This window comes from Pseudophryne corroboree, chromosome 3, assembly GCF_028390025.1.
Source record: "Pseudophryne corroboree isolate aPseCor3 chromosome 3, aPseCor3.hap2, whole genome shotgun sequence".
NCBI lineage: Eukaryota > Metazoa > Chordata > Amphibia > Anura > Myobatrachidae > Pseudophryne > Pseudophryne corroboree.
In genome coordinates, this window is record NC_086446.1 from 624,944,321 (window position 1) to 624,963,750 (window position 19,430).

At 46.6% G+C, this 19,430-nt stretch overlaps 1 long non-coding RNA gene across 1 annotated transcript in view; it reads right to left on the reverse strand.

Moving 5' to 3' along the window:
• Positions 1-18,753, reverse strand: part of LOC135058093 (uncharacterized) — a 33,388-nt gene extending 14,635 nt beyond the window's left edge. The window contains exons 1-2 of the long non-coding RNA XR_010244594.1: positions 18,627-18,753; positions 17,307-17,511 (exon numbers count right to left, since the gene is read on the reverse strand). This is a non-coding gene — a long non-coding RNA (uncharacterized LOC135058093). The remainder of the gene's footprint in view (positions 1-17,306; positions 17,512-18,626) is intronic.
• Between the last annotated feature and the right edge of the window lie 677 nt (positions 18,754-19,430).

Sequence of the window (19,430 nt, forward strand, 5' to 3'; positions counted from 1 at the left end):
GGCCCACTTAGAGGATCCTTTGGTCTTAGGCGGGCGAGGGTTTGACTTCTTAGTAGTCAAGGAATGATTTAATTGCTGTAACTGATTGGACAAATGATCTGTCCACGGCAGATTAACCGCGGGGACCATAAACGGTTGCACCAGCACAGGAGATCCCATAGGGGGCGTTAGTTTGGTAACTAGTGTAGTCAGTAGCGTGGAGAAGGTAGCCCACGGTGGGTCATTCTGAACCCCAGTTGCTACAGTCCCACTGGGGGGCAAGGAACCCCCAGAACCAAAACCCTCAGCTGTTACGTTTTCCTCAAATGTATCTGCAACTTCATCACCACTCCCAGTGGGTTCAGCCCCAGAACCGTTACCCTTTTTGGCGGACATGATATATCGCAATACAAGGTAACAGTACAAATCAGCAGCACAATACCTGACCCAAACCCCTGCACAGTGTAGTCAGCAGAAACAGGAATTTAGTAGAGATACGGTGACTAAAATCACATAGAAAAATACACACTGAGTATATCTTGTGAATAACCTATATTAATAATAAACCTGACGAACCTAGCCTCCTCAGGTTATAGAATATAGGTATAGCAAGCTGAGTGAGAAACACGAAATGGAAGTCACACAGCAGGCAAATGCACACACATATAGTCACAGTTGTACAATGCAGAAGTTATGACATGCAATAATACTGCACTGGACTAGCTATAGAGCTATATAGAAAATAGATATAACAATGCACAGTAAAGACTGGATGTATATCACAGGGTACTTGTACTAAATAACCCTGACTAAATGCACTCTTTCTTAACTAGCACTGTCAACATACATGTAGAATACTTAAGTGTCCTCTAAGATGCACATGCAGGCGGCTTTACAGAGGAGGATTTGCCCAAACAGTCCCAGGAACAGTGTAGCTGAGTGTAATGGCGCCCAAACACTGCTGGGAGTGAGGGAGAGAGAGAGATATGCAGCTCCAGGGCAGGATCATATACTCTACATGGCGCCCTGGGGCTGGGGGAGGGGCTACAGGTCTAAGCCTTGCCCCTGCTGGACTTAACCACCGGTACTGTGGGCTGCATAAGAAACGGTTTATGAGAGAAAAAGACCTGTGCCCTTGCTCTGGTGGCCTAGTGGGGTCCCTGTACTGACACAGTGTCCACGCCAGCACGCGCGGCCCGCCTCCAACCGGCCACGCTGGATCGAGATAAAACGCGAGCGGGACCCACTTACCACCTCCCGAAATGCGGCCACGTGATCCCGGAGAGCCCCAGCTGTGTGTGTCTGACCAAGAAGAAAACCGGAGCCTCCTGCTGTGTGTACCCGGCAACCAGGGCGCGGGAGTCTACAGCGCCGCTCTGGGAGAGATGAAGCTGCAGCAGAGAATGTCCCTGACATCTAACCTCCGCTGCAGCCCTTGTAGACTTCACTTTTTTCTTCAAAAAAAGCTCTTTTCTTAGACTGCCTGGAGCAGCCTCCTGTTGACATGCCTGCTACTGCAAGCACCAACTACAAAACTGAGCTCCTGTGCAGGGAGGCGGGGTTATAGAGGAGGCGGCGCTATGCATTCTGGGAGCAGTCAAAGCTTTTGAGCCTGTTGGTGCCTCGGATCAAGATCCTACTCTACACCCCCAATGTCTATCCTTGTGGAGCCCAGTGTACCCCGCAGCAGAAACCCCTTTTTTTACTTAGAAGTGCATGACTTCATATGAAGGATTTTGAAACATTGTAACGGTTTGGGTATGTGTGACCGCCGGTCACCAATTACCTCCCATTGTAACTAATATACTGCTACCTAAGGCAACATTTATATTTTATTTAAACCACAATAATCTGTTATATTTTTAACACCACCCTAGCACGCTTTATGTATATATATATATATATATATATATATATATATATATATGTATATATATAATATATGGGTCTGGGACTCCAGGTCGACAAAAAAAAGGTCGACACACCTTAGGTCGACGCCAATTGGTCGACACACCTTATGTCGACATGGACAAAATGTCGACATGGTCAAAAGGTCGACCGGAACAAGGTCGACATGGAAAAAGGTCGACATGAGTTTTTTATGTGTTTTTGGTGTCGTTTTCTTGCCACTATTCGGATGTAAAAAGGTGTCTCCTGGAATCAAATATTTACATGTTGTACAAGAACACCTTGTACAACCTCTGGCTGTCCTAGCAAAGATACCGGCAGTTTCTGAACGTGTTCTAGAGATATGATTTTTTACTAATATAACTTCTTCCTATCCATATTTAAAACTTTTTCCTTAGTTCGAAGCAATTGATCTCGATCATACCCACGTGCTTGGAATTTTTCTATAAGTAAATCTAATTGGAATACTGCAGCAGCTTGACTGCTGTTAATTCTCCAAATTATTAACATTTGTGAGTAAAGCAACCCTAACTTCAAACTGACAGGATGACAACTATTATAATGGAGTAAAGTATTCCTGTCAGTCGGTTTTGAATATACAGTGGTCAGTGACGGAACTAGCGAGCGGTGGGCCCAGGTGCGACAAAATGCTTTGCCCCCCCCCCCACATCCCATCCAAGTCCACCCCCTCACCCCTGGAGAGGATCTGGTGAGGGGGACCTGCTCAGGGCCAGAGAAATGGATACCTAGCAACAGTGCCGTAACTAGACATTTCAGCGCTGTGTACAAGAAACGGCATCGGAGCCCCACCCCTGCATGCAAAACAGGGGCAGTGCGCGCCGTAGGCGTGCGCAAAAATACATAGTGGCGTGGCTTCGTGGGGAAGGGGTGTGGCCACAAAATAATACCAATTCATAAAACGGTGCACAGTAGTCTCCATTCTTCAAATTACGCCGCACAGTAGCACCACTACACCAGGTAGAGACCCTTTTACACCTTACAGCGGACAGATTCCTCTTTTTACACATTACGGCAGACAGCGTCCCCTTTTTACACATTACGGCAGACAGCGTCCCCCTTTTTACACATTACGGCAGACAGCGTCCCCCTTTTTACACATTACGGCAGACAGCGCCCCCCTTTTTACACATAACGGCAGACAGCGTTCCCCTTTTTACACATTATGGCAGACAGCATGCACTTTTTACACATAACGGCAGACAGCGTCCCCTTTTTACACATAACGGCAGACAGCGTCCCCTTGTTACACATAACGGCAGACAGCGTCCCCCTTTTTACACATTGAGGCAGGCAAATTCCCCCTTTTTACACATTGCGGCAGGCAGTCCCCCATTTTTACACATTGCGGCAGGCAGTCCCCCATTTTTACACATTGCGGCAGGCAGATTCCCCATTTTTACACATTGCGGCAGGCAGATTCCCCCTTTTTACACATAGCGGCAGACAGTCCCCCATTTTTACACATAGCGGCAGGCAGTCCCCCATTTTTACACATTGCGGCAGGCAGTCCCCCATTTTTACACATTGCGGCAGGCAGTCCCCCATTTTTACACATAGCGGCAGGCAGTCCCAACAAAGAAAGAAAGAGACAGAAAGAAAGAGACAGAAAGAAAGAATTATACTTACCCTCTCCGCTGGCTCAGGCTCCTCGGTGCAGCGTCAGACGATTCCCGGGCTGGAGAGAAGGAGGAGGAGTTAGGTGGAGGAGGGAGCCGCAGCAGCGCTGTGTCATTGGTGGAGGCACTGCTGCTGCTGCCCCTCTGCTTCACTATAGGCTGTTCTCGGAAGACAGCCTATAGTGAAGCAGAGGGGCAGCAGCAGCAGCGCCTCCACCAGTAGTAAAGCGCTGCTGCGGCTCCCTCCTTCGGCTCCCTCCTCCACCTCCCTCCTCCTCCTTCTCCCCCGTACACTACCGCTGCTCCTCTCATCTCCGGGCGGCTGTGCGCTGCGGGCAGCGGTTGCCCGCAGCGCACAGCGACATGTAATGAGTCAGTTTGACTCATTACATGCTTTGGGCCCCTGGACAGAGGCGGGCCCCAGTGCAACGCACTGGTTGCACTGGCGGTAGTTCCGCCTCTGACAGTGGTACTCACTTCTCCATTATTCAATGTAATCAGCACATCCAAAAAAGATAATGAAGTCTGACTCATAGTCACAGTAAATTTCACCACCGATTCGGAAGAATTGTGTGTCTCAATATAATTCATCAGTTCATCCTTACTACCTGTCCATATCATTAACAGGTCATTGATGAACCGTGTATAAAAAAATAATTTTACCAGCTATATTCAAATCATCAAAAAAGATTTGCTTTTTGATTTTAAACATATACAGGTTAGCGAGTGCCAGAGCTACCGACGACCCCATCGCACACCCGCTAACCTGTAAGTAATATTTATTGTCAAATAAAAAATAATTCATACTCAATATCAACCTTAATAATTTAAAGACCACAGTTCGCTGTTCAATGGTGAGATCACTGCGCACTTCCAAATGCTCTCTCACTGCTAATATACCATCATTATGCGGAATGATAGTATATAGACTGACAACGTCCATAGTTACCAAACATGCATCACAAGGAATCTGTTTTACTGTATCTACAGTATACAGTATGAGTAACATAGTGGTATCCAACAAAAAAAAATTCTGATTTTGTACAATAGGTTGGAGAATGGAATCTAAATAAATAGCAGTGGGCTGCAATAAGGAATCTCTAGCGGATACAATTGGGCGTCCCGGGGGAGATGTTAGTCCCTTGTGAACCTTTGGTAATGTATATAAGAGTGGAGTCTTAGGAAAGTCCGGAAGTAATAGGGTAAAAATATCTTCATCAATAAGATCCACCTCCAGGGCTTCCAACAGGATCACTTTCAACTCTACTTTAAATTGTGCAGTCGGGTCACCAACTAACATATATATATTTATATAGTTTCAGTATGAATTAACGGTGGCCAGGATTCCGGCCGTCAGTATTCCTGCAGTGGCATCCTGGCCACCAGTATGCCGGCAGCTGGCGCGAGCTAAAAGGCCAGTGGGCTCGCTGCGCTCGCCACAGGTTATATTCTCCCTCTGTGGGTGTCGGGGACACCCACAGAGGGAGAATAGCCAGTTGCGCCCATATTCTGGTGGTGTGTGTGATTTCACTGCTAGTCGGGATTCCGACATTGTAACCGCCGGGATCCCGACTAGCGGTATTTTAACTAGTGATGAGCGGGTTCGGTTCCTCGGAATCCGAACCCCCCCGAACTTCAGCCTTTTTACACGGATCCGAGGCAGACTCGGATCTTCCCGCCTTGCTCGGCTAACCCGAGCGCGCCCGAACGTCATCATCCCGCTGTCGGATTCTCGCGAGGCTCGGATTCTATCGCGAGACTCGGATTCTATATAAGGAGCCGCGCGTCGCCGCCATTTTCACACGTGCATTGAGATTCATAGGGAGAGGACGTGGCTGGCGTCCTCTCCATTTAGATTAGAAGAGAGAGAGTGAGAGTGAGACACTTGATTTACTGGAGCTTAGGAGTACTCAGAGAGTGCAGAGTTTACTAGTGACTGACCAGTGACCACCAGTGCAGTTTTATTATATTATTATTTAATATAATCCGTTCTCTGCCTGAAAAAAAACGATACACAGTGACACAGTAACAGTATACCATATCTGTGCTCAGCCTCAGTGTGCTGCATCATCTATGTATATCTAACTGTGCTGAGTGCTCAGTGCTCACACAGCTTAATTGTGGGGGAGACTGGGGAGCAGTAGCAGGAGTACATATTATTTAACAGTGCACACTTTTGCTGCCAGAGTGCCACTGCCAGTGTGACTGACCAGTGACCACTGTCTGACCACCAGTATATTGTGATTGTCTGCCTGAAAGAGTTAAACACTCGTCATGTGGTGTTTTTATTCTATAAACGCATTCTGCTGACAGTGTCCAGCAGGTCCGTCATTAATTATATAATATATACCTGTCCGGCTGCAGTAGTGATATATATATATATTTTTTATATCATTATCATCCAGTCTCTATTAGCAGCAGACGCAGTACGGTAGTCCACGGCTGTAGCTACCTCTGTGTTGGCAGTCGCTCGTCCATCCATAATTGTACACCACCTACCTGTGGTGTTTTTTTTTTTTTCTATCTTCTTGATACTAGTAGCTTACTTTAGGAGTCTGCAGTGCTGACAGTGTCCAGCAGGTCCGTCATTATAATATATACCTGTCTGGCTGCAGTAGTGATATATATATATTTTTTATATCATTATCATCCAGTCTATATTAGCAGCAGACGCAGTATGGTAGTCCACGGCTGTAGCTACCTCTGTGTCGGCAGTCGCTCGTCCATCCATAATTGTATACCACCTATCTGTGGTGTTTTTTTTTTTTTTTCTATCTTCTTGATACTACTAGTAGCTTACTTTAGGAGTCTGCAGTGCTGCTGACAGTGTCCAGCAGGTCCGTCATTATATAATATATACCTGTCCGGCTGCAGTAGTGATATATATATATTTTTTATATCATTATCATCCAGTCTATATTAGCAGCAGACGCAGTATGGTAGTCCACGGCTGTAGCTACCTCTGTGTCGGCAGTCGCTCGTCCATCCATAATTGTATACCACCTACCTGTGGTGTTTTTTTTTTCTATCTTCTTGATACTACTAGTAGCTTACTTTAGGAGTCTGCAGTGCTGCTGACAGTGTCCAGCAGGTCCGTCATTATATAATATATACCTGTCCGGCTGCAGTAGTGATATATATATATTTTTTATATCATTATCATCCAGTCTATATTAGCAGCAGACGCAGTACGGTAGTCCACGGCTGTAGCTACCTCTGTGTCGGCAGTCGCTCGTCCATCCATAATTGTATACCACCTACCTGTGGTGGTTTTTTTTTTTCTATCTTCTTGATACTACTAGTAGCTTACTTTAGGAGTCTGCAGTGCTGCTGACAGTGTCCAGCAGGTCAGTCATTATATAATATATACCTGTCCGGCTGCAGTAGTGATATATATATATTTTTTATATCATTATCATCCAGTCTATATTAGCAGCAGACGCAGTACGGTAGTCCACGGCTGTAGCTACCTCTGTGTCGGCAGTCGCTCGTCCATCCATAATTGTATACCACCTACCTGTGGTGTTTTTTTTTTTTTCTATCTTCTTGATACTACTAGTAGCTTACTTTAGGAGTCTGCAGTGCTGCTGACAGTGTCCAGCAGGTCCGTCATTATATAATATATACCTGTCCGCCTGCAATAGTGATATATATATATTTTTTATATCATTATCATCCAGTCTATATTAGCAGCAGACGCAGTACGGTAGTCCACGGCTGTAGCTACCTCTGTGTCGGCAGTCGCTCGTCCATCCATAATTGTATACCACCTACCTGTGGTGGTTTTTTTTTTTCTATCTTCTTGATACTACTAGTAGCTTACTTTAGGAGTCTGCAGTGCTGCTGACAGTGTCCAGCAGGTCAGTCATTATATAATATATACCTGTCCGGCTGCAGTAGTGATATATATATATTTTTTATATCATTATCATCCAGTCTATATTAGCAGCAGACGCAGTACGGTAGTCCACGGCTGTAGCTACCTCTGTGTCGGCAGTCGCTCGTCCATCCATAATTGTATACCACCTACCTGTGGTGTTTTTTTTTTTTTCTATCTTCTTGATACTACTAGTAGCTTACTTTAGGAGTCTGCAGTGCTGCTGACAGTGTCCAGCAGGTCCGTCATTATATAATATATACCTGTCCGCCTGCAATAGTGATATATATATATTTTTTATATCATTATCATCCAGTCTATATTAGCAGCAGACGCAGTACGGTAGTCCACGGCTGTAGCTACCTCTGTGTCGGCAGTCGCTCATCCATCCATAATTGTATACCACCTACCTGTGGTGTTTTTTTTTTTTCTATTTTCTTGATACTACTAGTAGCTTACTTTATGAGTCTGCAGTGCTGCTGACAGTGTCCAGCAGGTCCGTCATTATATAATATATACCTGTCCGGCTGCAGTAGTGATATATATATATTTTTTATATCATTATCATCCAGTCTATATTAGCAGCAGACGCAGTACGGTAGTCCACGGCTGTAGCTACCTCTGTGTCGGCAGTCGCTCGTCCATCCATAAGTATACTAGTATCCATCCATCTCCATTGTTTACCTGAGGTGCCTTTTAGTTGTGCCTATTAAAATATGGAGAACAAAAATGTTGAGGTTCCAAAAATAGGGAAAGATCAAGATCGACTTCCACCTCGTGCTGAAGCTGCTGCCACTAGTCATGGCCGAGACGATGAAATGCCAGCAACGTCGTCTGCCAAGGCCGATGCCCAATGTCATAGTACAGAGCATGTAAAATCCAAAACACCAAATATCAGTAAAAAAAGGACTCAAAAATCTAAAATAAAATTGTCAGAGGAGAAGCGTAAACTTGCCAATATGCCATTTACCACACGGAGTGGCAAGGAACGGCTGAGGCCCTGGCCTATGTTCATGGCTAGTGGTTCAGCTTCACATGAGGATGGAAGCACTCAGCCTCTCGCTAGAAAAATGAAAAGACTCAAGCTGGCAAAAGCACAGCAAAGAACTGTGCGTTCTTCGAAATCACAAATCCACAAGGAGAGTCCAATTGTGTCGTTTGCGATGCCTGACCTTCCCAACACTGGACGTGAAGAGCATGCGCCTTCCACCATTTGCACGCCCCCTGCAAGTGCTGGAAGGAGCACCCGCAGTCCAGTTCCTGATAGTCAGATTGAAGATGTCAGTGTTGAAGTACACCAGGATGAGGAGGATATGGGTGTTGCTGGCGCTGGGGAGGAAATTGACCAGGAGGATTCTGATGGTGAGGTGGTTTCTTTAAGCCAGGCACCCGGGGAGACACCTGTTGTCCGTGGGAGGAATAGGGCCATTGACATGCCTGGTGAAAATACCAAAAAAATCAGCTCTTCGGTGTGGAAGTATTTCAACAGAAATGCGGACAACATTTGTCAAGCCGTGTGTTGCCTTTGTCAAGCTGTAATAAGTAGGGGTAAGGATGTTAACCACCTCGGAACATCCTCCCTTATACGTCACCTGCAGCGCATTCATCATAAGTCAGTGACAAGTTCAAAAACTTTGGGCGACAGCGGAAGCAGTCCACTGACCAGTAAATCCCTTCCTCTTGTAACCAAGCTCACGCAAACCACCCCACCAACTCCCTCAGTGTCAATTTCCTCCTTCCCCAGGAATGCCAATAGTCCTGCAGGCCATGTCACTGGCAATTCTGACGAGTCCTCTCCTGCCTGGGATTCCTCCGATGCATCCTTGCGTGTAACGCCTACTGCTGCTGGCGCTGCTGTTGTTGCTGCTGGGAGTCGATGGTCATCCCAGAGGGGGAGTCGTACTCGTAAGACCACTTTTACTACTTCCACCAAGCAATTGACTGTCCAACAGTCCTTTGCGAGGAAGATGAAATATCACAGCAGTCATCCTGCTGCAAAGCGGATAACTGAGGCCTTGGCATCCTGGGCGGTGAGAAACGTGGTTCCGGTATCCATCATTACTGCAGAGGCAACTAGAGACTTGTTGGAGGTACTGTGTCCCCGGTACCAAATACCATCTAGGTTCCATTTCTCTAGGCAGGCGATACCGAAAATGTACACAGACCTCAGAAAAAGACTCACCAGTGTCCTAAAAAATGCAGTTGTACCCAATGTCCACTTAACCACGGACATGTGGACAAGTGGAGCAGGGCAGGCTCAGGACTCTATGACTGTGACAGCCCACTGGGTAGATGTATGGACTCCCGCCGCAAGAACAGCAGCGGCGGCACCAGTAGCAGCATCTCGCAAACGCCAACTCTTTCCTAGGCAGGCTACGCTTTGTATCACCGCTTTCCAGAATACGCACACAGCTAAAAACCTCTTACGGCAACTGAGGAAGATCATCGCAGAATGGCTTACCCCAATTGGACTCTCCTGTGGATTTGTGGCATCGGGCAACGCCAGCAATATTGTGTGTGCATTAAATCTGGGCAAATTCCAGCACGTCCCATGTTTTGCACATACCTTGAATTTGGTGGTGCAGAATTATTTAAAAAACGAGAGGGGCGTGCAAGAGATGCTGTCGGTGGCCAGAAGAATTGCGGGACACTTTCGGCGTACAGGCACCACGTACAGAAGACTGGAGCACCACCAAAAACGCCTGAACCTGCCCTGCCATCATCTGAAGCAAGAAGTGGTAACGAGGTGGAATTCAACCCTCTATATGCTTCAGAGGTTGGAGGAGCAGCAAAAGGCCATTCAAGCCTATACAACTAAGCACGATATAGGAGGTGGAATGCACCTGTCTCAAGCGCAGTGGAGAATGATTTCAACGTTGTGCAAGGTTCTGCAACCTTTTGAACTTGCCACACGTGAAGTCAGTTCAGACACTGCCAGCCTGAGTCAGGTCATTCCCCTCATCAGGCTTTTGCAGAAGAAGCTGGAGACATTGAAGGAGGAGCTAACACAGAGCGATTCCGCTAGGCATGTGGGACTTGTGGATGGAGCCCTTAATTCGCTTAACAAGGATTCACGGGTGGTCAATCTGTTGAAATCAGAGCACTACATTTTGGCCACCGTGCTCGATCCTAGATTTAAAACCTACCTTGGATCTCTCTTTCCGGCAGACACAAGTCTGCTGGGGTTCAAAGAACTGCTGGTGACAAAATTGTCAAGTCAAGCGGAACGCGACCTGTCAACATCTCCTCCTTCACATTCTCCCGCAACTGGGGGTGCGAGGAAAAGGCTCAGAATTCCGAGCCCACCCGCTGGCGGTGATGCAGGGCAGTCTGGAGCGACTGCTGATGCTGACATCTGGTCCGGACTGAAGGACCTGACAACGATTACGGACATGTCGTCTACTGTCACTGCATATGATTCTCTCCCCATTGAAAGAATGGTGGAGGATTATATGAGTGACCGCATCCAAGTAGGCACAGTCCGTACTTATACTGGCAGGAAAAAGAGGCAATTTGGAGGCCCTTGCACAAACTGGCTTTATTCTACCTAAGTTGCCCTCCCACAAGTGTGTACTCCGAAAGAGTGTTTAGTGCCGCCGCTCACCTTGTCAGCAATCGGCGTACGAGGTTACATCCAGAAAATGTGGAGAAGATGATGTTCATTAAAATGAATTATAATCAATTCCTCCGTGGAGACATTGACCAGCAGCAATTGCCTCCACAAAGTACACAGGGAGCTGAGATGGTGGATTCCAGTGGGGACGAATTGATAATCTGTGAGGAGGGGGATGTACACGGTGATATATCGGAGGATGATGATGAGGTGGACATCTTGCCTCTGTAGAGCCAGTTTGTGCAAGGAGAGATTAATTGCTACTTTTTTGGTGGGGGTCCAAACCAACCCGTCATTTCAGTCACAGTTGTGTGGCAGACACTGTCACTGAAATGATGGGTTGGTTAAAGTGTGCATGTCCTGTTTATACAACATAAGGGTGGGTGGGAGGGCCCAAGGACAATTCCATCTTGCACCTCTTTTTTCTTTCATTTTTCTTTGCGTCATGTGCTGTTTGGGGGGTGTTTTTTGGAAGGGCCATCCTGCGTGACACTGCAGTGCCACTCCTAGATGGGCCTGGTGTTTGTGTCGGCCACTAGGGTCGCTTAGCTTACTCACACAGCTACCTCATTGCGCCTCTTTTTTTCTTTGCGTCATGTGCTGTTTGGGGAGTTTTTTTTGGAAGGGCCATCCTGCGTGACACTGCAGTGCCACTTCTAGATGGGCCAGGTGTTTGTGTCGGCCACTAGGGTCGCTTAGCTTACTCACACAGCTACCTCATTGCGCCTCTTTTTTTCTTTGCGTCATGTGCTGTTTGGGGGGTGTTTTTTGGAAGGGCCATCCTGCGTGACACTGCAGTGCCACTCCTAGATGGGCCAGGTGTTTGTGTCGGCCACTAGGGTCGCTTAACTTAGTCACACAGCTACCTCATTGCGCCTCTTTTTTTTCTTCTTTGCGTCATGTGCTGTTTGGGGAGTGTTTTTTGGAAGGGCCATCCTGTGTGACACTGCAGTGCCACTCCTAGATGGGCCAGGTGTTTGTGTCGGCCACTAGGGTCGCTTAGCTTACTCACACAGCTACCTCATTGCGCCTCTTTTTTTCTTTGCATCATGTGCTGTTTGGGGAGTGTTTTTTGGAAGGGCCATCCTGCGTGACACTGCAGTGCCACTCCTAGGTGGGCCAGGTGTTTGTGTCGGCCACTAGGGTCGCTTAGCTTACTCACACAGCTACCTCATTGCGCCTCTTTTTTTCTTTGCGTCATGTGCTGTTTGGGGGGTGTTTTTTGGAAGGGCCATCCTGCGTGACACTGCAGTGCCACTCCTAGATGGGCCAGGTGTTTGTGTCGGCCACTAGGGTCGCTTATCTTAGTCACACAGCTACCACATTGCGCCTCTTTTTTTTCTTCTTTGCGTCATGTGCTGCTGTTTGGGGAGTGTTTTTTGGAAGGGCCATCCTGCGTGACACTGCAGTGCCACTCCTAGATGGGCCAGGTGTTTGTGTCGGCCACTAGGGTCGCTTAGCTTACTCACACAGCTACCTCATTGCGCCTCTTTTTTTCTTTGCGTCATGTGCTGTTTGGGGAGTGTTTTTTGGAAGGGCCATCCTGCGTGACACTGCAGTGCCACTCCTAGATGGGCCAGGTGTTTGTGTCGGCCACTAGGGTCGCTTAGCTTACTCACACAGCTACCTCATTGCGCCTCTTTTTTTCTTTGCGTCATGTGCTGTTTGGGGGGGGGGTTTTGGAAGGGCCATCCTGCGTGACACTGCAGTGCGACTGCTAGATGGGCCAGGTGTTTTGTGTCGGCCACTAGGGTCGCTTATCTTAGTCACACAGCTACCTCATTGCGCCTCTTTTTTTTCTTCTTTGCATCATGTGCTGCTGTTTGGGGAGTGTTTTTTGGAAGGGCCATCCTGCGTGACACTGCAGTGCCACTCCTAGATGGGCCAGGTGTTTGTGTCGGCCACTAGGGTCGCTTAGCTTACTCACACAGCTACCTCATTGCGCCTCTTTTTTTCTTTGCGTCATGTGCTGTTTGAGGAGTGTTTTTTGGAAGGGCCATCCTGCGTGACACTGCAGTGACACTCCTAGATGGGCCAGGTGTTTGTGTCGGCCACTAGGGTCGCTTAGCTTACTCACACAGCTACCTCATTGCGCCTCTTTTTTTCTTTGCGTCGTGTGCTGTTTGTGGAGTGTTTTTTGGAAGGGCCATCCTGCGTGACACTGCAGTGCCACTCCTAGATGGGCCAGGTGTTTGTGTCGGCCACTAGGGTCGCTTAGCTTACTCACACAGCTACCTCATTGCGCCTCTTTTTTTCTTTGCATCATGTGCTGTTTGGGGAGTGTTTTTTGGAAGGGCCATCCTGCGTGACACTGCAGTGCCACTCCTAGATGGGCCAGGTGTTTGTGTCGGCCACTAGGGTCGCTTAGCTTACTCACACAGCTACCTCATTGCGCCTCTTTTTTTCTTTGCGTCATGTGCTGTTTGGGGAGTGTTTTTTGGAAGGGCCATCCTGCGTGACACTGCAGTGCCACTCCTAGATGGGCCAGGTGTTTGTGTCGGCCACTAGGGTCGCTTAGCTTAGCCATCCAGCGACTTCGGTGCAAATTTTAGGACTAAAAATAATATTGTGAGGTGTGAGGTGTTCAGAATAGACTGGAAATGAGTGGAAATTATGGTTATTGAGGTTAATAATACTTTGGGATCAAAATGACCCCCAAATTCTATGATTTAAGCTGTTTTTTAGGGTTTTTTGAAAAAAACACCCGAATCCAAAACACACCCGAATCCGACAAAAAAAATTCGGTGAGGTTTTGCCAAAACGCGTTCGAACCCAAAACACGTCCGCGGAACCGAACCCAAAACCAAAACACAAAACCCGAAAAATTTCCGGTGCTTATCACTAATTTTAACTGCTTCTTTTATGTATGTATATATATATATATATATATATATGTAAATTCAACAAATACAAACTGAGCTGCTTTTAGCATGTTCTACACACGCACATGCATATATATATTCATACACGTGTCTCCTGACAGGTTTAAGGAAGCGATTTGTGAGCTGGTACAGTGTTCGGAAGAAGACTGCAACATATCCATCAACTCAGGGCCGGTGCTAGGGTGTTCGGCGCCCTCCTGCAAACTATAAATTTGCGCCCTCCCATACTTTACAAAGGGACAGAGTGTGCTGGAAAAAAGGGTGTGGTCTCACATTGAATGGGCGTGGACACACAATAGCACCCCCATTTCAATTTACGCCACACAGTAGCACAACTGTATTCACATTACAGAGCAAGTAGTAGTTCCGCTTATACACATAATGCCCCCAGTAACAGTGGCACTTATACACATAATGCCCTCAGTAGTAGTGCCACTCATCCATAATGCCCATAGTATTGATTTATTTATTTAATTTATTTATTAACAGTTTCTTATATAGTACAGAAAATTCTGTTGTGCTTTACAACTGAGGTAGTAGCACCCCTTATACATGATGCCCCCAGTAATAGTGCCGCTCATACACATAATGCAGCCAGTAATAGCACCGCTTATACTTAATGTCCATAGTAGTAGTGCCCCTTATACACTTAATGCCTTCAGTAGTAGTGTTGCTTATAAATAATGCCCATAGTGATAGCGCCACTTAAACACATAATGTCCATAGTAGTAGCACCCTGTATAAGTAGTGCCCAAAGTAGTAGCACACCTTATAGTTGTGCCACTTACACATAATGCCCACAGTAGTAGTGCCCCTTAAAATAATGCCCACAGTGGTAGCACAACTTAAACACATAATGCCCATAGTAGTACCACCCCTTATACATAATGCCCATAGTAGTAGTGCCGCATATACACATAATGCCCCTAGTAGTAGTGCCCCTTATACATAATGCCCATAGTAGTAGTGCTGCTTTTACACATAATGCCCATAGTATTAGCGCCCCTTATACATAATGCCCACAGTAGTTGTGCCACTAGTACACATACTGTACATAGTAGCAGCACCCCTTATATATAATGGTCATAGTAGTAGTACCGCTTTTACACATAATGCCCATAGTATTAGTGTTCCTTATACATAATACCCACAGTAGTTGTGCCGCTTATACATAATGCCCACAGTAGTAATGCCCCTTAAACATAATGCCCACAGTGGTAGCACCACTCAAACACATAATGCCCATAGTAGTACCAACCCTTATAAATAATACCCACAGTAGTCATGCCACTTATACACATAATACCCACAGCATTAGCACCCCTTATACATAGTGCCAACCATTGTAGTGCCTCTTATACATAATGCCCACAGGCAGCAGCACCACTTATACACACAATGCCCACTGGTAGCAGCACCACTTATACACACAATGACCACTGGTAGCAGTGGTACTTATACACACAATGGCCACAGGTAGCAGAGCCGCTTATACACAAAGTGCCCACAGGTAGCAGAGTTAGTTCTATACAGAATGGCCACAGGTAGTAGCTGCGTTTACACACACAGTGCCCACAGGTAGCAGCACCACTTATACACAATGCCCACAGGTAGCAGTGTCGGGGTGCCCCAGGTCGGGGAGGGGGGGTGCGGGGGTGCTGCGGGTGGGGGACAGGTGCAGGGGTGCTGTGGTAGGGGGGCGCGGGTGCCGCGGTTGGGGTGGGTGGGTGCGGGGATGCTGCGTGTGGGGGAGAGGTGGGGTAGCCATGGTTGGAGGAGTTGGGAGCAGGGGGGTGGGGGAGGGGCAGGTGCCACGTGTGGGGGTGCTGCGGGTGGGGGGACAGTGCGGGGGTGCCACAGGTGGGGGAGGGGCAGGTGCGGGAGTGCCGTGGATGGGGGAGGGGAGGGGCGAGTGCAGGAGTGCTGCGGGTGGGGGTGCCATGGGTGGGGGGGTGGTTGCGGGGGTGCCACGGGTGGGAGAGGGGCGGGTGCAGTGTAGCCAAGGTTGGGGGGGTGGGAGTCAGCTGCGGGGGTGCTGTTACGGGGGGGGCGCAGGTGGGGGTTGTGTGGGTGGGGTAGGGGCAGGAATGCTGTGGTTGGGGGTCAGGAGCAGGGGTGCTGTGGGTAGGGGAGGGTGCGGGAGGGGCATGTGCGGGGGCGCTGTGGGTGGGGGAGGGACGGGTGCCGCAGAAGGGGCAGGAGTGCTGCGGTTGGGAGAGCTGCGGGTGTGTGGGGAGGGTGCGGGGGTGCAGCGAGGGGGAAGAGGAGGGTATGGGGGTGCTGTAGATCTGTGACTGTATGACGCCACCCAGCGTTATACACCCAGGCACAGAGTCACATATCTGGGCTATTATATAGGAGCTCTATATATATATATATATATATATATATATATATATACCAACAAATATAAAACCACAGCACTCACCACCCCGGAAGCGGGGTGCAGTGTCTGCACTCACTCATAGGGTGGGGTGAATGTAGCCCATGGCCACCTACTTAAAAATATACAAACAGAAAGTTCAGCACTCACCAAAGCAAGCTCACTTATTTTCACAACATCAATAAATAAATGATGGGGTTTAGTTAGTGAATTGGCCAATGCACGGAAGCCTGCAAACCGTTCGCCAAGGTACCCCATCTTCAAGCAGGTCCTACACTATCACAGAGTCTCAAAAATTAAAACCTAGCAACTGTATCACACATAATATAACTGCAGGCTTCCGTGCATTGGCCAATTCATTAACTAAACCCCCATCATTTATTTATTGATGTTGTGAGGATAAGTGAGCTTGCTTTGGTGAGTGCTGAATTTTCTGTTTGTATGTATTTAAGTAGGTGGCCATGGGCTACATGCAGCCCACCCTATGAGTGGTGAGTGCAGACATTGCACCCCGCTTCTGGGGTGGTGAGTGCTGTGGTTTTATATTTGTTGGTATATTGTAGGGTTAATCTTTGGTTAACTCATATTAACTGTGGCCACAAGCTTTGTTCATGCACCCCTATGCAAGCCCAATTATCTTAAACCTGAGTCAGCTGTTCTTTAGTAATTTATCAGCCAGTGTCAGGTGACTAGTGTACCTTTAAAAGCCATGGAGTATTTGGCAGATACACAGTAAACCAAGTGGGCATATTTGCAGTTATATTATGTGTGATACAGTTGCTAGGTTTTAATTTTTGAGACTCTGTGATAGTGTAGGACCTGCTTGAAGATGGGGTACCTTGGCGAACGGTTTGCAGGCTTCCGTGCCTTGGCCAATTCACTAACTAAGCCCCCATCATTTATTTATTGATGTTGTGAAAATAAGTGAGCTTGCTTTGGTGAGTGCTGAACTTTCTGTTTGTATATATATATATATATATATATATATATATATATGCCCCCACAGTGCCAGATTACATATTTTTACCTGCGCGTTGCCAGGGGTTTCATGCGCATTGCCAGGGGTCTCCAGCACGTTGCTATGGGTTTCCTGCGCGGTGCCAGGGGTTTCCTGCGCGGTGCCAGGGGTTTCCTGCGTGGTGCCAGGCGTTTCCTGCGCATTGCCTGGGGTTTCCTGCGCGTTTCCAGGGGTCTCCTCCGCGTTTATTACACAGAAAAGAAATGGGGTTGTACTATAAGGTGCACACAAAAATTAATTAAAATTTAACTTTTATTGTTCTATTAAGAGACCCCCACTATTAGTTTATCACCAATACTCCATTAAATTGGAGTCAATTTAATATTTTGCACTTATTACTAATATCAAGCACGGTCTTTACAGTCTCACAATAATAATTGATTTTTAGGTGAGGCCACTTAGGGTCTAACATGAAGCACTACCATAACAAGATAAGTAGCATGGAATTACCAGGTCTTCATCTATCTATATTGATAGATGAAGACAAGATAGTGTTATCATTTTTAAGGGATTCAATATCTGGACGGAAACTAAATTGTGTAGCTAGTAGCACCTTTTTCGTTACATAGAAAAATAGGGGAGTATTCACGGCGGTCCTAGTGGAAGTAGACACATAATATTTACATATTGCTTTCCATGGCACTGAGGTCTTCAGTTTTCAGAACTGTGTCTATAAACATACACAACTCATGAGTGGGGCAACACGCTGCTATAATAGCAGCAAAAATGCCAATCTAAAGAAATATCATTTAAAATTAATCAGTTATCTGATCAGCATTTATTAACATATATAGATGCAATGGTATAGAGTGTCATAAATCACAAGGGATATGATATCCAGATACAAATAAGTAGTTATTATTATCATTCATAGTTACATAGATTAATAGGAAAGTATCAATGGCAGCTTAAGCGGAGGTGGATTTGTAACACTTATATGTTTAACATAATTGTAATTTTAGGATTTGTTCCCATTATTACACACTGGTCTAGAGGGGGTTTATTTGTTGCCATAGTAACAACTGAGACGCCAATTTAACAAATGCAACATGATTAGGTCTGCACGCATTAACACAGATATAGTCAACAGAGCGTCACAAGTTTCAAGGGATGTTATACCCGGACGGAAACCAGCAAAGTAACTTTAGTGTATTAGACAACATGAGAGTATTAACAGTGGCTAAAGAGGAACAGACCTATAAGATTTACATATTACCACTCACATGGCTTAGATCTGCTCTCGTAATTATACACTGACCTAGAGTGGGTTAATACGTTGGCATAATAACAGCAGAGACGCTAATCTAAAGAAGTGTCAGCAATACACACCAGCATTTCTCCCGAACCAATTTAGGTTCATGGAAATCAGAATGGGGGTCAGCGGTGTATAATCAACAGGGATCAGCTGCAGCGGTCATGTAATCTCAGGGCTGCACGGCGATTGGCTCAGTCACGGCATAAAGTTCCTGTCAGGAGAGGCATTCGGGTTAAGCCTCGAAAAAGCTAGTTGCGAAATGCGCGCATCGGCTTTTGATCCGCTCTCAATGCTCTTGCACTAACCATTTATATGTATTTGTGTGTAACTTGGTGATATCCTAATACCGCACGGCAACACGGGCACATCCGTGGGTCGGACAAATGCCGACCAAAAACCGTTGCGGTTAAGATATCCTTAATGCCTTATATTATTAGTACCTCTGGCAAGCTGTCTGGAGGACGTGGATAGCTGTTGAGCCGACAAGCATTGCACAGCGAGCACGGGAATACCCGACTGTCAGACGAATACTTACGAGTCTGAACACTGCCGCGATGCTGTCACAGATGTAATGATATAACAGCTTAGCCAGGGTGTTTTAATATTACATGGCTAACTGGGGAATACCCTAAAAACTAAATTGATATCTTAATCATTACATCTTTAGGCACCTAAGGCTCAATATTGGACTACCACTCTTTGCAAAACATATAGAGTGAACATTCGTCCTCAATTAACAATCATTAATGTACATTAGTGTGGTCTCTTTATTTCTAAAGTAACAATTAAAATTAGAGTGCACTACAGTGTTACTTGGATACTCATTGTGAAATATTTAGATCAATGTGATACTCGAACACACACTGTATATCCGCATA